We start from the raw sequence: 12,605 nt of genomic DNA, 5'->3' as shown, positions 1-12,605 counted from the left end.
TTCCTGCTGTGACTCTGCAAAAATACATAGCTTTCTCAACTTCCCTGAGAGCGAAACTAACTTTATTTTTCTAATCACTGGGAACACCACCAATTCTCCCATGATTATCAGAATCTTCTGAGGTTAAGGGCTTCTCTCTTTTTAAAGCAAACAACTTCTTTTAAACATAGTTCCAGGTCCATTTACTTGATTTTATTAGGGGCACAGAGCAGAAAGCCTGTGATCTTAGCTCCCATGCTCCCCTTCCCCTGGACCCCCCAGAGACTAACCCCCAGTGTGCAGGTAGAGCCGAGCCTGTGCCACATTCCTGAAGGAGCCCAAGATGCCCAGTGAGATGGAGCTGGGGGAGGGGCAGGAAAAGGAGAGGAGGAGGCCTCTCTGTGCCCCCAACTCCAGCGATCATCCCCAAGCCAAAAGAGAAAATTGGCTGTGTTATTTTTACACTTGAGGCAATTCAGTGAAATCCAGGCCTTTATCTTACCGGTTTCGTTGCTTTCTCAAGTGCAAAATCTTTAGTGGTCATTTAAAAGCCACCGGAATATTTTCTCCTTAACACCGGTTCCTGCCAACTTGAAATTGGCTTTCTCAGTTCTCTCTTTCTCATTTGGGAGGAACCCAGTTGGACTTCTGCCTACAGATGATAAAACCCTGCCCCATGTCCATACCAGATCTGTCCTCCGAGTCCAGGTAGGGAGGCTGGCTGAAAGCAAGGGTGACCACGGGGACACGGGGATGATCGCAAAGAGCAATTAGGCTGCTGCCCGGGGCCTGGTGGTTCCTGAGGCTCATAGTTTTTCAGAACTGCAGTGGTAGGGAATTGGGGAGGAAACTATGGTAAGTGAAGACCTAAAATGACCTGAATGTCCTCAGGTATAACATGGAAATGTTCTCCAGCTCTCTGAGAGCTATGCCAAGGTTAGTACATTAGGGCCTGGTACCAGACAGATACTGGATAAATACTTATAGGATGAGTGAATAGACACACTGCTAGAATGAACTAAACATAAATACTAGGGATGTTCTTTATATTTTCTTTCAAATGTTTTGATTTGAAAAATGTCTTAGCCATTTCCCCCATCTTGTTTCCAGATTCAGTCTCCCCAAGTTGATGAACACGACGGTTATTGGCCCAAAGACCCCTTCCTACCATCAAAGCTTCATACCATCAAAGCTGACTGTTATGATGGCATCCCATCTCTCTGCCCCTGTTAACTTTGAGCACACCAGTGGGAAGGTTGGAAATATTTATGCCCCTGAAAATACGTCGAACACTATAATATTCTCAGGGCTCTCTACCTGCTGCTTGTGACCACCAAGAAAACAGTCTATGAACTGCAGAGGTGGGTATGAGTGCTTCCCTGTACTTGCCGACCTTCCTCCCAGCTGTGAGATGGAGATGATCAGATGACAGGACCTCAGCCCTTGCCAACAGAAGGTTGTGAAGACCAGTGGGACTTGAACATGAATGGCTGACCAGTCTATACTCTGGGGGTCCCAGGACGAGAGCTTCCCAGCACCTTCTCTGGACCAGCACCCCAGGGGGCATGGCACTCAGCGCCCACTCTCCTTAATCAATGTTGTACTGATTTGATCAGTGGTTTTCAAATTCTGTCCTACACAATCTGAGATGTTCTGCCCAGGAACCATGGTGAGGGATGGTGTGTGAGCAAAAATTCAAGCATTCCCTCTTCTAAATTGAACAGCCCTACTTTTTGTTTTTTAATTGATTTTGTATGTTAGGTTTCTACTCTTTTATGGGAAGGTAATGCTCCATTCTTCAAACAACAATGATAGCTCACGAGGCCAAAGATTAGGGTTCTAATGGTTCTAACATAGGACTCTGCTTCCTATGGGCACTTAACACATGCTCATTCAATTGAAGAGGCACTGCCTTCTCTGAACTTCATTTCCAAATTGAAACATTTGGGACTGAGTTTCCATTCCTGTGACTCACTGTAGGAAAACTGAAAAGAACCTGAAGTCAACCACGTCTTTCTGCTGTTGTTTACCCAAATCAACACCTGTTGTTTACCAAACACCTAGCTTATAGTAAGGACTCAATGCATGTTGTTGAATGGATAAATGACTAAATGAATGATGTGTGATCCTGCACAAGTTACTTGCCCTCAACTGTAAAATGAGCCTAAATCCACCTTTTTTGCAGTGTATGGTGAAGATACAATGAAAGAAGATAGGTAAATTGTTTATCACATAGTAGGATCAACGAATATTCACTTTATTCTCTTCCCCTTCATGTAAACAGTAGATCTCATTCTCTCTTTTTTTTTTTTTTTTGCGGTACACAGGCCTCTCACTGTTGTGGCCTCTCCCATTGCGGAGCACAGGCTCCGGACGCACAGGCCCAGCGGCCATGGCCATGGCTCATGGGCATAGCAGCTCCGTGACAGGCCTCTCACTGTTGTGGCCTCTCCCATTGCGGAGCACAGGCTCCGGACGCACAGGCCCAGAGGCCATGGCCATGGCTCATGGGCATAGCAGCTCCGTGGCACTTGGGATCCTCCCGGACCGGGGCACGAACCCATGTCCCCTGCATCAGCAGGTGGACTCTCAACCACTGCGCCACCAGGGAAGCCCTGACCTTATTCTCTTTGACCCTCTTTTCCTGCCAGGAAATCACTTAATCTGATGGAAATAATTGATGGACCAATCACATCTGATTTCCATAAACAGGGTAGGAGCCTTCAGATTTCTGTCCATATAGAACTTGGCCAGATGCCAATGTAACTAATAAATATACTGAAATACTGTACAAGTTTGAGATACATAAGATCTTTGAGTGATTACTTTGATGATGGAAAGTTATCATGTGATACCACAGCAATAAAGCAATTTAATTACTTTTCTTCATTTAAAAAAATAGATAGTGGAAACCTTACAACATTTAGATGAAAATAACCACCATGGAATCCATAAAGATGCTGTACATAATTACCTAGAATTGGTACTTCTCACTCACAGATCTACCTGGGAGACCTTAGATAATATTTAGAAGCAATTTGGGGATAAGATTCAATATAGGTAAAACTAGATTAGGGTTATATCACTTGATCAGGGATTCTTGTAATGGACCATGATGAGATAAATTAACAGAATTCTACAGATGTGGAGGCATTGACAGCTGAGTGCACAGCTACTAGTAGGAATTTGGGACCCATTCAAAGCTTTGAAAGTTAAGCTACATGGTGGTGGACTTAACATGGAAACAAGTGCTCTTCTCCATGACTTACGATCTTGCCAAGGCTGATGATCAACTGCTACAAGTGGCCACAGTGGATAAATCCTAATTAGGCACCTTTTCAAAAAAGTATAGTCTAACAGGGAAACTAATAGTTCTTTTAGCTTTGAAATGGTTTTTAAATGAGAGTTCAAAGCCAAGTGGACAAAATATGTTTTCTAGCTAACTCTTTAAAATCGTGCTCTATTCCAAAGGATACTACATCTTTATGAGGATAAGTTATGCTGTGCTTTGAATTTTGGAGGTATTGAGGTTGCAACGTTGGGAGAAGATTACTGTTTGAAAAATTTTACAAAGAACTAGGGAGAGGGGACAGCTATAGAGCTGTTCAGACCAACTGCAGCCAGTGGACCCTTGCTGGTTTCTGAAATGCTCTGAAACCATCAGCTTCAAAATCTACCCCAGGGCTTCCCTGGTGGCGCAGTGGTTGAGAGTCTGCCTGCCGATGCAGGGGACACGGGTTCGTGCCCCGGTCCGAGAAGTTCCCACATGCCACGGAGCGGCTGGGCCCGTCAGCCGTGGCCGCTGAGCCTGCACGTCCGGAGCCTGTGCTCTGCAACGGGAGAGGCCACAACAGTGAGAGGCCCAAGGACCAAAAAAAAAAAAAAAAAAAAAAATCTACCCCAGATTTTTTGTGAGGGATGGATGTTGTGCTTGATGAAATAAAATTCATATTTTAAAACAAGAGAAATCTAAACAGAAATTTTTTTTTCTCAGCCCATTTGGGCCTCCTCTCTTCCCTACAGTGTGCGTTGTTCATCTACATTATTCATTAACCAGACTTCCCCAATGACAGAAATACCTGCTCTGCCACAAAGATCAATTTTCTCCTTTCGCCAGCCGTGTAACTCCTTAGAAGATAACATTCCTTTCTCAATCCTGTAAGGGGTCATGATGACCCACCACTCACCTTGTGCGTGCAGACTCTTTGGTGAACTTTATGTACAATGCCAACATCTCACTTCCCTTAAAGATAGTGATTGGTGCAGAACAGACGGGTCAGATGACCTGGGGAGACACGGGGCCACATCTTTTGGATGGTCTTAGCTTAAATACTTACTTATGACCTTATTGATGTCACTAGCTATATTACTTGTATTCTGCCTATTTTGCAAGATTATTGCTCCTTGCATTATTAGCTGTGTGACTGAACCACCGATAAAAAAAAATAATAACTAGAGGACTTGAAACAATTGACCAAATATAGAGTGCTATAAGAGCAATGATTTTAACAATGTACCTCTAGTTATGGGAAGAAGCAACAAGAGGGAAACATTTCCTGGACCAAAACAGGGAAGGAAAACGGGCTGTCCAGGGGCTTTTAGTTACTGTTAATAATGCCTAGTCCAATAACAGTACATTGAATGACCTATCAATGAAATCCTCGCCTGACCTGGGAATAAGCATTCTTAGCACCGGGGGACAAACCTGTCATAAACTGTTTCCCAAACCTTGATTGAAATTAAGACTGAAAAGGAAGAAACTGTAAAATAAAGACTATTGCCCACCATCCAGTTCTACAAGAATCAAGTCATTAGCCACTGCAGTCACTAACCTACAGTACACCCTGAAAGAATTCAGAGCAAAGATCAGGATGAGGCAATTTGTGTTTTGGGAAAAATGGAAGAACTGGGCCTCACATAGATATATTCAGGAGAAAATTTTGTGAACCCAGTTTCTTGCATCTTCCCATACTTAGAAAAGCACTAAAACCTTTAAAGAAGATACCTGTTCCTTGCGAATAGCAGTAACCTTCTACCAAGACGTGTGCTTGATCGTACATACCCCGTCTCTGAAATCACATATATACTGGCCTCCCCCTTTATGTCTTTGGAACAGTCCTCAGAGCTTTCTGAAAGATTTTCTCCTTGGTTATAATCATCAGGTTGATGTGAATAAAATTTTCCATTTGTTTTTTATATTGACTGTTGATTAATTTTTCATTGATCTGTTAAATCTCCCAAACTCTTTTATTACTGAAAAATATTTCTGATATTTGCTGCCTCTAGCACAGCTTATGCTCCCATGATTTCTTAAAAGCTAACCAACAGTGGTTCGTCATCCTTTACATAAGATCACTAACAATAGCTTAGCGCATATTGAGTTCTTAATATAAGCCAAGTACTGTTCTAAAAGCTTAATACACTATTAATATATTTAACCCTGTGAACTAGGTACTATTATTGTCCCCATTTTATAGATGAGTCACATAGTGTATGTGTATAAAACTTGCCCAAAGGCACACAGGTATCAATAATAAGTAAAGCAAATATTTGAACCCAGGCAATCTGGTGCTGGATCCTATAAGGTGAGCCTTTACACTACACCGTCTCTGTTCAGAAACCTGGGGCAATTGTTTGGCCCTTGACCTCTGTCATATCACCTCCTCCACTGTACCTGCTTGTCCAGCTTTCTTTCCCTCCACCTGAAGTTCGGTGTGAAGCCTTCCTGATGGATGTACCAGTGAATCTCCTTAGAAACACGTCCATTCAGTTGTCTTCTAAGATCCACCTTCTTGTCATTCGTGCTTTACCAAATGAGCCATCTGCAATTCAACCGAGTTCTTCTGGTTCTGACTGTACATTGCTAACTACCATGAAACAATAAAATAGTATCAGTTCATAGCCATCATTGTTAAGTATTGGTCAGAAAAGCTAGTGTTTCAATCAAAGTATCTGTGTTATCTAGTTAAGAGTGACCATGAGTGAGCCACTCAAGGCCCTTCTTTCAACCACCCCACTCTCTCTTTGGTGGGAACTGGCGACTACCCCACTCATTTGGAAAGACTCCATTTCACACACTGGCTCTTGTAGGATATGCATCCTCTGTGTTCAAGTATTGTAAGGTGACTTCATCCTGTCCTAACACTATTCTTTGGATGATTGGTATCATTCAGATATCAATCATAGATTTTTAAAAGTGGTTGTGAGTCTTTGGAAATCCAGATGTAGAGTCCAGAACTTGCTTCATCTCCAGGGTCTTTACTCCCAGTTTCCAGAAACTGGAGGCTCACAGAATGATCTCTGTCCTACAAATCTGTACAGTGCTCACCCAGTGTAGCCAAGGCACAGTCCCTGATTTTTAACTAATTTTGGAGTCTATCTTTAGCTGTCCATGCCAAGAAGATCAGAGAAAGCAGGGTTTAGCCTAACATACTCATTCAAAGACTCTCTTGTTTACAAATGCAAATTTCTACAGACATCAAACAAAAGCAGGGCATTTGAAGGCTTTAAGATGATTTGTATTGCATCTATCCATATTTCTGCAATTTGTTCTATGGCTGCTCTAAATGTTTCCTAATGTTCCAAGTTATATTTTTTACTTATATGTGCATTGAAGGGGAAGGGTGGATATGTGTGTGTGTACACACACACACACACACACACACACACATTCACTCACTCACTCACTTATAATTGCCACCTGGAGGTTTGGGGTTGGTCCTGGAGTAGGGCATCACTCGGTATTTGTTTCATGCCTCGTTGTGTCCCAAATACCCTTTTTATTCTTTCCTTCTCCAAAATCTAACCAAGCTCCTTCAGCGACCTAGAGACACCTGCTGGTAGATGCTGATGCTATACAAATACTACTCAAGGCAGATGACCCAAGGCAAGTCATTCAAAATTAAGCCACAGAAGAGCTCTAGAAATGGGGGACTGAGAGGTGGGGTGCTGTACCTAGGCTGTGGCTGTGGAGATAAAATAAAAACCCCTGACTTGAGAAAGATTTGAATTGCTAACCCATCTGTCAGTTCATACCCTAAACACTGACTCGGTTTCCTTCCCTTAGAATTAACTAACAACTAGTGTCATCAGCACAGGCAAAACTGTATTTAATGGAGTGCAGATTAGGGCTAGCCGGAAGCTTATGACATTTATTTTGGATAAATTCTGATCCATGTATTACTTATGGGTATTTGGGGGGCCTTTTTAGAGAATTCTAATGGGGGATAATAATAGCATTACCACAAAAGGTAGTTTTGCTTTTTTTTTTTTTTTTTAATGACTAAATCAACAGTGCCTGGCACATCGTAAGTGCTATTATGATTTTTATTGCCTGATGATGGGCTTGCTTTGCAGGTTTCCATGACTTGGCAGCTGTGGCCCTGAGTAAATGCTATAAGGATGATGTGGTCCTAGTTCTGAAGGTCAGGGGCAATGCTGGGCAGCTTACCAGCATCAAACTTATTCCGAAGTTCCTATTCAGGATTTCTTTCTTTCCTTCCTAATTCCTTCCTTCCTTCTTTCCTCCTTCCCTCCCTCCCTTCCTCCTCTTTCTTTCTTCTTTCTTTCTCTCTCTCTTTCTCTCTCTCTTTCTTTCTTTCTTTTTCTTTCTTTCTCTCTCTTTCTCTCTCTCTTTCTTTCTTTCTTCTTCTTCTTTTCTTTCTTTCTTTCTTCCTTCCTTCCTTCCTTCCTTTCTCTTTCTTTCTTTCTTTCTTTCTTTCTTTCTTTCTTTCTTTCTTTCTTTCTTTCTTTCTTCTTTCTTTCTTTCTTTCTTTCTTCCTTTCTTTCTTTCTTTCCTTTCTTTCTTTCTTTCTTTCTTTCTTTCTCTTTCCACATCTGCCTTTACTCTGAGCAGCAGGTGGGACACTTCCAGCAACAGTTAAAAAACAATTAATTTACAAAAACCAAGATTCAATGAATCCACCTGGTTGGATCCCTTAGGAACTCATACGTAGATGCCAACCCAGAGTAACAGGAAGAGAACTACAAAGTCAATGGATAGCAAGGCCACCAAGGAGATGAGAAGCTTTTTGTACATATCATGAGTGTGCTTGGTGGAGGTGGCTTCATAAACAAAGTACCAGCGAGTGAAGAACCAGCCAATAGCCAGCAGCCCCATGGTCAGATAGGGGAAGACAGCCAGGTTCCCTGGGATGGTGTATCTGTTCGTGGCCTTGAGCTCCATTTTTCTGGACACAGAGTAATCCACCAGTTTGCCCTGTCTGGGTTTGCATCTGCTGCTTTGGACCTTCCTGTTGGGGTACAGGCAGAGGCTGTGATGGCATCAGGAAGACTGCCCAGAATGATCCTGTTAAAAAAAAAAAGTGAACTCTGAATGAGAAAGATGGTAGACAAGACAAAAGTTGTCTTTCAGCATACAGATGGCCAACAGGCATGTGAAAAGATACTGAACATCACTAATCATCAGAGAAATGCAAATCAAAATGATGATATCACCTCACACATGTCAGAATGGCCATCATCAAAAAGACCACAAATAACAAATGTTGGCAAGGAGGTAAAGAAAAGGGAACCCTTGTACATTGTTGGAGGGAATGTAACTTGGTACAGCCATTATGGAAAACAGTATGGAGGTTCCTCAAACAACTAAATATAGACCTACCATATGATCCAGCAATTCCACTCTTGGGTATATATCTGGAGAAAACAAAAACACTAATTCCAAAAGGTATAGGCACCCCAATGTTCACAGCAGCACCATTTACAATAGCCAAGATATGGAAGCAACCCAAGTGTCCATCAACAGATGAATGGATAAAGAAGACATGGTACACACACACACACACACACACACACACACACACACAATGGAATACTACCCAGCCATATAAAAGAATGAAATTTTGCCATTTGTAACAACATGGATGGACCTGGAGGGTATTATGCTAAGTGAAATAAGTCAGACAGACTTATAACTAGTAACTCACTAGTGGTTACTAGTGAGAAGAGGCAAGGGGGAGGGGCAAGGGGGAGGGGCAAGATAGGGGTAGAGGTTTAAGAGGTACAGCTAATATGTATAAAATAAATAAACTACAAGGATAATGTATAGCACAGGAAATACAGCCAATATTTTATAATAATTATAAATGAAGTATAATCTATTAAAATGCTGAATTACTATGTTGTATACCTAAAACTAATATAATGTTGTAAATCAACTATACCGCCAAAAAATGTTGTCTTTCAGTGAGTTGTTTTTAAAATCTATAAATGTATTTCTGGGAACTTTGAGTGGAGGATTTGCACAGCAATTTGTAAAAGTCTGAATAAATATATGAACACATAAATAACCTGGTGTATGAACTCGCTGCAGACCCAGGGAAAAGCATGGAAGCCACAGAAAAGCAGAAAAAAGTGATCTCCCTTCTCCGTAGAAGCTTCTCCTTGCTCTGGACCCAGCCATTCTTCATGCCCGATGATATGATTTCTACGTTTCAAGGTTTCCCCTGCAGCAAAGCTTACATCCCCTGGTCATATTCTAGGTCTCAGCAATGGGTGAACAGAGATATTCACGAGAAACACAGCATTTCTTTGCTACTGAATGTTGCCACTTTTAGACAGTGTTTTATTTCCTCAGTTAAACTTAAAACACTGCTCTTGATCAGCAAAAGCTTCTTCCTCTCAGGGCTTCTTGCATCTGCCTTGGATGTGCATTTTAATGTTACTTCATGGTGAGGAGAATTGGGGGCATTTTCCTCCTTGTCCTAAATGATTTCCTAAGAGTTTTAAGATCATTGTGCTTTATGCATAGACTCTACAACTAATCTGGATGTAAAAATTGCTATTATCTATGCATCATGACAACAAGAAGGGTTTTATAATTTGAGAGGGCTAGATTAGCTTAAGCTACTGAGATAGAAGATGTTATGTATATGTGAGATACAACGTAGGGATCTAGTTGTTCAGTTTAAATTGGGTCAAACTGCCAGTGAAATGTAAATGATTTTCATACGATATTTTAACATGCCATCTTTTTTCTCTTTTGAAGATGACATTGGCACACCATTGTAATCAGGTCAGTCAACAAAATGACCTTGAACTCCATTAAAAAATGCAAATAACTTTGCGTATAGAATTTGATGCCAAGATAAACATGCAAACAAAGAATTTCAGGTTATTATTTCCTGTACCTCAGGATCAGTGATGCACTGATAAATGGTTCTCAAAAAATACATAAAACAAAACACGAAAACAATGCTGATTGATTTGCCATCTTCCATAATATAAATATTTCTGTTGTGGCCAATTTTGAGCTACCAACAGTTATTAGCTTACAAAATTCCTGAATACTTAACAGTTAGATCTGGTGAGCTGACATGAGCTGCTTCCGGGGCACCACTGTATCTGTTTCTTTTTCATGCTCTCTTACCTCTGGGCCTTTGCACCTGCTGTTCTTTTTGCCTGGAAGGCTCCAGTGACCTCTCTCCTCACTTTGAAAATTGGCTCTTCACTTAGCATCATTGGAATCCTTAAATGAATTAAACAGTGGTATAAGGCACTTGGAATGATGTCTGGCATACAGTGAACACTATTTAAGAGATGTTTATTAATATTCTTTTCCTTCACTGACCACCTAAGAATAAATTAGGTGTTCTTTTGTGTGCCCAGCCTGCTGTGCTTCTCCTGTGGTACCTCCCTGACTCTGTTGTACTGGCTCCCTTTCCAGGCCTTGTTGGACCAACCTCCATAATAGATAGACTGGCTTTGTTTACTGTTACATCCTTGCCTAGCAGAGTGCCCGGAAAGTGGAAGACACTCAATATATAGTTGTTAAATAATAACCTGATAGATCATTGAATCTGTTATGTACTACCAACTTGAATGAGGAATTAAGAAGGTCCATGTGGATGTCAAGAAATGGTTATAAGAAACAGGTAGAGGGGAAGATTTGGTGGTAGCTAAAGAAACTATATTTCCTGAGGATGTCTAGACTCTTATTTGTGCTGACAGAAAGGGTGTTCTTTGTTTGGACTAACCAAAGTGGAGAAAGTTTCAGTTAGGGTCTTCCGATGTTTCCGTAGACAATCCCATTATCATGTGGGTGTGGGGACTTCTACACTGTGCCAACTGGTGACTTCCTCCAGCATTACAAGAACTTTGTAATCTCAGGGGCTCTCTCCCTATTTTTATTTTATTTTATTTATTCTTATTTTTAACATCTTTATTGAAGTATAATTGCTTTACAAGTGTGTGTTACTTTCTGCTGTGTAACAAAGTGAATCAGCTATACATATACATATATCCCCATATACCCTCCCTCTTGCGCCTCCCTCCCACCCTCTCTATCCCACCCCTCTAGGTGGTCACAAAGCACCGAGCTGATCTCCCTGTGCTATACAGCTGCTTCCCACTAGCTATCTATTTTACATTTGGTAGTGTATGTATGTCAATGCTACTCTCTCACTTCGTCCCAGCTTACCCTTCCCCCTCTCCCCATGTCCTCAAGTCCATTGTTTATGTCTGAGTCTTTATTCCTGTCCTGCCCCTAGGTTCTTCAGAACCTTTTTTTTTAATATTCCATATATATGTGTTCGCATACGGTATTTGTTTTTCTCTTTCTGACTTACTTCACTCTGTATGACAGACTCTAGGTCCATCCACCTCACTACAAATAACTCAGTTTCATTTCTTTTTATGGCTGAGTAATATTCCATTGTATATATGTGCCACATCTTTATCCATTCATCTGTCGATGGACACTTGGGTTGCTTCCATGTTCTGGCTATTGTAAATAGAGCTGCAATGAACATGTGGTACATGACTCTTTGAATTATGGTTTTCTCAGGGTATATGCCCAGTAGTGGGATTGCTGGGTCATATGGTAGTTCTATTTTTACTTTTTTAAGGAACCTCCGTACTGTTCTCCATAGTGACTGTATCAGTTTACATTCCCACCAACAGTGCAAGAGGGTTCCCTTTTCTCCACACCCTCTCCAGCATTTATTGTTTGTAGATTTTTTGGTGATGGCCATTCTGACCAGTGTGAGGTGAGACCTCATTGTAGTTTTGATTTGCATTTCTCTAATGATTAGTAATGTTGAGCATCCTTTCATGTGTTTGTTGGCAGCCTGTGTATCTTCTTTGGAGAAACGTCTATTCAGGTCTTCCAAAAAGCGAACACCTATCCTTCTCAAACTCTTCTCCCTATTTTTTCAATATCCTTATCTTACACTGGTAGGAGAGGGATGGTGCCGGTTGAGGGAGGTTATCTCTAAAACAGCTCTAATGAAATCTTGCAAGCTGTTCAGCCAAGGCTCCAGATGACTTCATTATCCCATTTTTAAGATTTTACCATTCTTATGATTTGTTTACTGCTACAAAGTGACATAGAAGCAAGTCGTAGAACATAGAATTAACAAAAATATCTGGTACTATGTGAGTGAATGAGATTCTCCCCCTCCTCCCTGAATACACAGTTATACAGTATACGCTGTCTTCAGGAATTGGATTTATAGAAAACTTCTATTGTTCCTGACAGCATTCAAAATTATATTCTGTATGATCCTTTCTAATCAGTAGAGTTAACTTCTGAAGAAAAGAAGCTTGATCGTATATTGTACCCATTGATATTGCTACTGTTTTTAAAAAGTCACACTTGTTATCTC

At 41.1% G+C, this 12,605-nt stretch overlaps 1 pseudogene; it reads right to left on the bottom strand.

The window, feature by feature from the left end:
* Window positions 1-7,924: 7,924 nt before the first annotated feature.
* On the bottom strand, window positions 7,925-8,164 carry LOC103071660 (transmembrane protein 258 pseudogene; annotated as a pseudogene).
* Between the last annotated feature and the right edge of the window lie 4,441 nt (window positions 8,165-12,605).

Source organism: Lipotes vexillifer, unplaced genomic scaffold, assembly GCF_000442215.2.
Source record: "Lipotes vexillifer unplaced genomic scaffold, Lipotes_vexillifer_v1.1 scaffold250, whole genome shotgun sequence".
Taxonomy (NCBI): domain Eukaryota; kingdom Metazoa; phylum Chordata; class Mammalia; order Artiodactyla; family Lipotidae; genus Lipotes; species Lipotes vexillifer.
This window is presented reverse-complemented; position numbering and strand designations above follow the sequence as displayed.